General features: G+C 36.6%; 1 long non-coding RNA gene across 1 annotated transcript; it reads right to left on the bottom strand.

Moving 5' to 3' along the window:
- Positions 1–358: 358 nt before the first annotated feature.
- Positions 359–1,377, bottom strand: LOC140007522 (uncharacterized). Its single transcript, XR_011814837.1, has 2 exons — positions 1,101–1,377; positions 359–759 (listed from the first exon to the last, which is right to left on the bottom strand). It is a non-coding gene; the product is annotated as an uncharacterized lncRNA (long non-coding RNA).
- Between the last annotated feature and the right edge of the window lie 5,499 nt (positions 1,378–6,876).

Here is a 6,876-nt window from a genome sequence, read left to right as displayed (position 1 = left end):
AAGGACAAAACCGTTTTCCAGGAAATAGGTAGTCATTGTCTGCAAGTCATTTCTACTGATTTTCATTTCTTAGTATTGAATTGCACCGGCCAAACCCACCCTTGAGGGGGCCTTAACTTCCACGTTTTGCAAAACAGCCACAACAATAAAGGACAAAAAAATTAAAATCAAAGAAAACAGCAAGGACCTCTGTTTTGTCGGTTGGAGGAAGAATCAGGACGCAGCAAATTCACAACCTTAGATTCAAGAACTTAAAGCTTAAAAAAAATATATATATATATATATATATTGGAACACCAGAAATTCAAAAGGCAAAAAATGCAGAATCAAGCAAAAAAGGAAGATAGGAAAACATCCCTTTATGCAAAATTGAAGGAGGTATATTAATATCTTTTCCCTCTCTGCAAAATTTCAAGTTATATTATAAGAAACTGATGAAGCTGCACTCATCCCATCACCACAAACAAGACTGGAAAGAGAGTATTAGTGCTTCTCATCTAAATATGTACATCTGATTAAACCCAACAACAAAAAAAAAAAAAAAAAGCTACAAAAACCCATAAGACAAAAGGGGGGGAAAACAGAAGAAGAAGAAGAGGAAGAAAGCAGGTACAAGGAAGATGAAATCACTGTCTCTAATATGATTATTTAGTTTCCAACAGAAGTAGGTCTATTTTCAGCCAATCCCAAGGGTGATCTTGAGCGCTGTTGTCGACTGACGAGGGTGATTTCTTTAAGAGCTGGTCTCATCTCTGGCTGCTGAAGAGCACATAGTAGCAATCATAACACACATATTTCTCTTTGACATTTCACCAAACATCTTATATGCATTCACAAATTAATCACATTTAACTTAAACGCCTAGTCAAGTCCTAGATGCTTCATATGGCTATTAAGCATGTTTTACCAGTAGACAATCCAAACTACAACCAAATCAAGGCTAGATGTTTCAGTGGACATTTTCAGCCACAAAATTGCATTAAAATCTTCAAATTCTCAGCCTTGATTTCGCAAGAAAATCTTGACAAACAAAACAAATGAAATATAAATAAATTACAGCAATATAATCAAACGATTTCAAGAGGACATGATGGGCTAACCTCGTCACTGCTATCTTTGATTGGCTACCACCGTCGCAAAACCCTTTTGTTGTGTCTGCATTTGGCAGCACCCAAAAACAATCTATCGATGAGAAAGGATAGAGGGAAAGTGGGAACTGAAGATGAAAATTTGAAGTGGGAAAATTTATTCGCTTGTAACCAAGAGAAAGTGTGGACCAAAGTGGAAATCTTTGCGTGGGAATTCAATCGTATGTTGGAACTGAGAACTAAGTAATAAGAAGGGAGATGACTTTGACAAGATGATATCCGAAAGTGTTTCAGGAACCCAAAACCGTTTTTAGAAACTGGTAATTTTTTTACTTAAATATGAACATTTTTTACTTGTAGTATTAGTAAGTTTAATTCAAAAATAAGTAATTTTCATCAAATAATAAGTAAATTAAATTACTCAAAGTGTAAATTTCTATTTCTGACTAAAACTTATCTTTCAGGCATAAATTTACTTGTTTTAATTAAAAACTTACTAAATTTAATATTAATTATTTAAATATAATATTTCAAAAGTCGCTAAAAAATTGGATCTGTCACTAAAGGTAATAAAAACCTATAATAGTCGGTTTCTCTAATATCGTTACCATAACTATAGGCACTGTAGCATTGTCCTTCATTTCCATAAACTAGTTACACTGTTTGAGCAACTGCTCTTACATCTGTTTTGGCTAAACACGTAAGCCATGTTGGAAAGGAATCCAACCAACATATTCATCCTTCAAGCTTATGGCAAATTTTGCCAGCTTATGAGACATACAGTTGCCCTCCCTTCTTACAAAGGAGAAGTAACATTCTTCAAAACCTCGGCTTAACAACAAAATATCAGCTACGATAGTACCCGTAATTGGGTCTTCAGCATACCTATCCTTAAGCTTATCCACCATCAGTTTACAATCTGATTGAATCTCCATCTTGTTCCATCCCCTCTGCTTTGCCTTGATAACAACTTCTCTAATGGCTAATGCTTCCTCCACTGTTGGGTTCCCTTCCCTCCCTGCCCCTCTTGCCCAAACTCCTGCTATTGCCCCATCCTCCTTTCTGGCCACCACTCCCCAACCTATTCTCCTAAACTTCTGCTCCACAGCTGCATCAGAGTTTAGCTTGATAACCCCCAGAGGGGGTGGATGCCAACTATTCAATTTTGTCACTCGGTGTTCCCTATTAGCATCTGTTTTGGCCTCCCCATCTCCTGCTTCATTGTATTCCACCCACTCATGCATTGCCTTGTTTACAGTTCTTCCAGGACAGTTGCTAACTCCATTATACTGAATTTGGTTTCTATCCTTCCATATCTGCCAAAGGATATTAACTATCAATGCAATGTGAGTCTTCCCCTCAGGTCTCCTCTCAACATCAATCAAGCCATTCCACCAATGCCAGAACTTATGCCTGAATTCATTTAGCCCATCCCAGTTAATTGGAGCTGCTTTCCATATATACTCAGCATGGCTGCAAAAGAAGAACATGTGTTCTATCGTTTCTGTCATTTCCCCACAGCACCTACACCTGTCCTCCCCTAGACCTGTTCTCCTTTTAATAACCTCATTAACTAGTAAGACCTCCTGCAAACACTTCCAAATAAAATGCTTCAGCTTACACTTCATGTCTAGATTCCATAATAACTTCCACGCCTTGGAGTTAGGGGCATTTCTGCTGTTGCTAGCTTCTTGCCTCTGTTGTACCTGCCTCTCCTCCCTCATGTCTCTTGCCAACATATACCCAGTCTTCACAGAGTACTAACCAGATTTGTTAAGTGGCCACACCAGTTTATCCTTCCCCACACATACACTTAGAGGAATATCTTCAATCTTCCTGCACTCTTCATCACTGAAGATAGATCCTAACAACTTTCTATTCCATTTACCATTATGAATCAGTTCGTGTACCCTTCGAACTGTACAATCCACTGGCTTGCTGGTTCTCACCATGCCTGATCCTCTACCTGGTTTCCATCTATCAGTCCATATGTTGATTGTTTTTCCATCCCCTACCCTCTTCCTAACACCATTCTCTAATACCTGTCTTGCACTCATGATACTCTTCCAAAACCATGAATCCCCTGCCCTTATTCTCGTTCTCCAAATGGACTCAGCTTTGAAATATTTTCCTCTCAGTACCTTACTCATCAACAGATTCCACAACGTGCTAAGACTAGGCTATTTGATTGAACGGAAACCCCACGCTCCCCTTCCCCAAATCCCTGTCTCCTAAAAAAAATAAAATAAATCTAATTGTGGTGCAACACGTAAGACCTTATTTAATTTCCTTAGTCAGCAATCATGCCTCTAATATCAGCAATAATTAATTGCAAGATTGATTCTTTTTTCGGATTTCAAAATGTTTGAATGATTTTGGTTTCAATTACCATCAGCAGTCAAGTCAAGGCGCAATCCTAAAATCATAGATTATTTATAAAGATATTTAGGCTTTATCCACCAATGTATTTCTTACATAAAAACTGAAATTTTAACACAATTTTTTATTAAAAAGTTATTGATCTATATCAACTAAGCGTATATGTGATAATCGGTATATTTTGTTAATGCATGCCACTCATCTGGCACATAGGTAAAAGAATTCATTTTTGTTTTCTTTTTTGCCCTTCATTTGAATACCAAAGGACGACAGTGGATGGACAAAATATGATAGCAGGATTCACATATTTATTGGTTGGCATATGATGCAGTCCAGTTAGAACTAGAGTGTGGAGAAACGCAAGGAAATCATTTCAAAATGGTTGGTGCATGCATAACAATCAATTGAACAAACAAAAAGTGAAAAAAAAAAATTAAAAGTCTTGATGGAAGACTCTTTGGCCCCAATAATCTTTACTTTTTAGTTGGGTGAGATAGGGTTAGGCATTGAAAATTATTGACCAAGTTCACAAACATTTTTTATAATGATAAACATTTTGGGACAAATTAAAATAAAAAAGTATGATACTTTTTAATGAGATGAAATGAGTACTATTTTGTGAAGCATAAACTTCCTTTGTATATCTTTTCAAACTGTTCAAGGAAAACAATGCAATAAGATTAACGTTATAAAAAATCTAATGAATAGCAATGTAAGCCCAACTAATCTAATATTAACACCTTTTTCTCAAACAAATTTTTTTGTTTTTCCTTCAACCTATAATGATGGGGTCAATAAACACAAATTACAACTCGATGAAAAATATTATTAATAACTCAAAAATAGTTGGGTGATTACTAACCATTAATACAAGATGGTTGAATACATTCTTAAACAAAAGATACCACTTAGTACGAATTTAGGAAACCATTAATTAATGTGTGTATTATTTTCTCTTTTTTTTTTTTTTTTTTTGGGAACGAAAAGTGCGTGCGAAAGATTTAAGAGTTAGCCAGTTCTGCTAGCTTCTTCTAACTATTAGTAGGATTACAAATATTTGGTCTCATTGTATTTCCAAGGATATACGCTATTATATTCATAATAATAAAATATGGATGGCATCTAATCCAATGTTTATATACTTTTCTGAAACATGTATTATTTATTTATTTTTATATGATTACAGCTCATAATGGCGAAACTCATCCGTATAGATTACAATTCAATGGCGTTTCAATTAGAGTGGAGAAAGATTGAATTGAATGATAAAATAGGAGTGATTGCAAATAGAGAGTTTTGATTCAAAACTTTTTACTTAACTAGATCAAACTCCGAATTTGGAGTCTGATTTGGCACCATCAGTTCTAATCCAGACAAAATCTTCCAACCCTAACGCTGGCAAAGCACAGTCAAACAGAGTCGAAGCATTAGACTATACTAGGACTCCACAGTCCAACCCGATTAAAACCCAGTCCATCGTCTTGCTCTTTGTTGCAACATGCAGAACAAATAAGAGATGGAAAACACAAAACAAAAAAATAAAGCAAAAAAAAAAAAAAAAAACATAGAAGAAAGAGAAAGGAGATAGAGGAAGAAATGGGCTAGTAACATGGGGCGGTGGTGATGGATCCAATGGTTGGCTTGGGTTAAGTGGCGTCTTTCTTGAATTTTATAGCGAAATTCATGAATCTAAGGACTAATTTCTTAGAATATTACCTGAAAATAAAAATATTTGGCAAATGTGGCACTGACAAAATCTATCTCTAAAACTATACTTGCCGTGCCGACACAGGTAGGCAACAATGTTTTTATTTATTTTTAAAAATTCCTGGGGCAGCCACTTTTTTTTTTTTAAATTATTGGGTAAAAGTTACGGCAGCTCTTTTTTTAAAAGAAAATTTCTGAGCCTGCTGGTTATCTTAAGTTGGAAACCTTTCATTTGCAAATTGGCAAGATTTGATGGTGTTGGTCTCCGCTGGCAAGAAAAGATAGGATTCATGGTGCTGTAAAACCCAATGCAAAAGAGCCACCATCCCATGGATCAAGAAAAGATTTTCACTAAAGAGAAAGAAAAGTCAGCGTGCCCATATCGATCCACATGCATGAAAAATCAGTGGAAATTTCGTTATTAGTAGCCAACTTGAAGAAGAATAGTTTGATTAACTCAGTCAAGAGGGGAAAAAAAAAAAAAAAAAAAAACTCAGTGAAGAAAGCGAGAGACAAAGGGTAAAAATGGTAAAAGAAACCAGAGAGCAAACATGTGGGCCAAATAAATAGTCCTCATCAGCTTGTACTTCAAACCGCACTAGCTTGTTTCCTTCAATCCTTTCATTCTTCTTCTTTCGTTCTTTTTGCGTTCTCTATCAATGGCAAAGAGTTATGCTACGGTATCACTCCAAATTCTCATGATGCTCTTAGTAGCAAGTTCGGCAGAGCCAACCGTACGCAAAACAGAGTTCACACTTTACATTCATGAATATCGAAGTGGACCAGATACTAGTATCGTCCCGGTTGCAGGTCAAAATGGCACACCTTGGGGCTTTGACCAGTTTGGAACTGTATTTATATCTGATAATCTCGTAACAGAAGGCATTTCAGCCCATTCCCGAGAAGTTGGTCGCATGCAAGGCATCGCTGGAATCGTATCCCTTAATGGCACCAACGCAGAGGGTTTGTCCTCCAGCTGTTCACTACCGGAAAGTACAACGGTAGCACTGTAGAATTAAAAGGGCTTAACCAACCGACTCCTGTTCAAGAACTTGCAATTGTAGGAGGGACCAAACTGTTTAGGTATGCGACAGGGTATGCTAACCTTCAGGCACTAAGTAACCAAGGAGGTCATATTATTATCAAGTTTTATCTCCACATTAAACAGGATCGACGGCTTTTGAAGGAGGGAAACTGGAAAAGAACTAGTTGGCACTGGTACTCTAAATATCTAGGCTTATAAATAAGGTTGAATGTGGGACCTGTGGATCACAGGTCTAACCGTCTAAGTGCTTCACTTTGTCAACAAATAAAGATGTATGCTTGGAGCTGTATGCTTCTTGAGGTACTTGCATTTAGTCAAAAGAACTTTATTAATAAAACATATATTTTGTAGTTCTTTAGTTCATCGTTAGTGTCATATTTTCCCCTTTTTTTTTATTGTCTCAAAATTAGCGTCATGCTACAGTATTTTCCTTCTAACATTCCGCGCTTATCGTCGTAGTGTATGTCTTTAGTAGGACTCACTAATTATTATCCATTTAGAGAAGTTTGAGTACTGTGGGAGACAACTCCCACTTTACAAGGCCAATGATGGTGCATGTTTCTAACATACAAAGGATGCATTTGGTTGAGATGGGACTCATGAAATCGTACGGTCACCAAAAAAGGACTCAGTCCTCTCTGAACCGTACATCAGGAA

Source organism: Coffea arabica, chromosome 5c, assembly GCF_036785885.1.
Source record: "Coffea arabica cultivar ET-39 chromosome 5c, Coffea Arabica ET-39 HiFi, whole genome shotgun sequence".
Classification (NCBI taxonomy): domain Eukaryota; kingdom Viridiplantae; phylum Streptophyta; class Magnoliopsida; order Gentianales; family Rubiaceae; genus Coffea; species Coffea arabica.
This window is presented reverse-complemented; position numbering and strand designations above follow the sequence as displayed.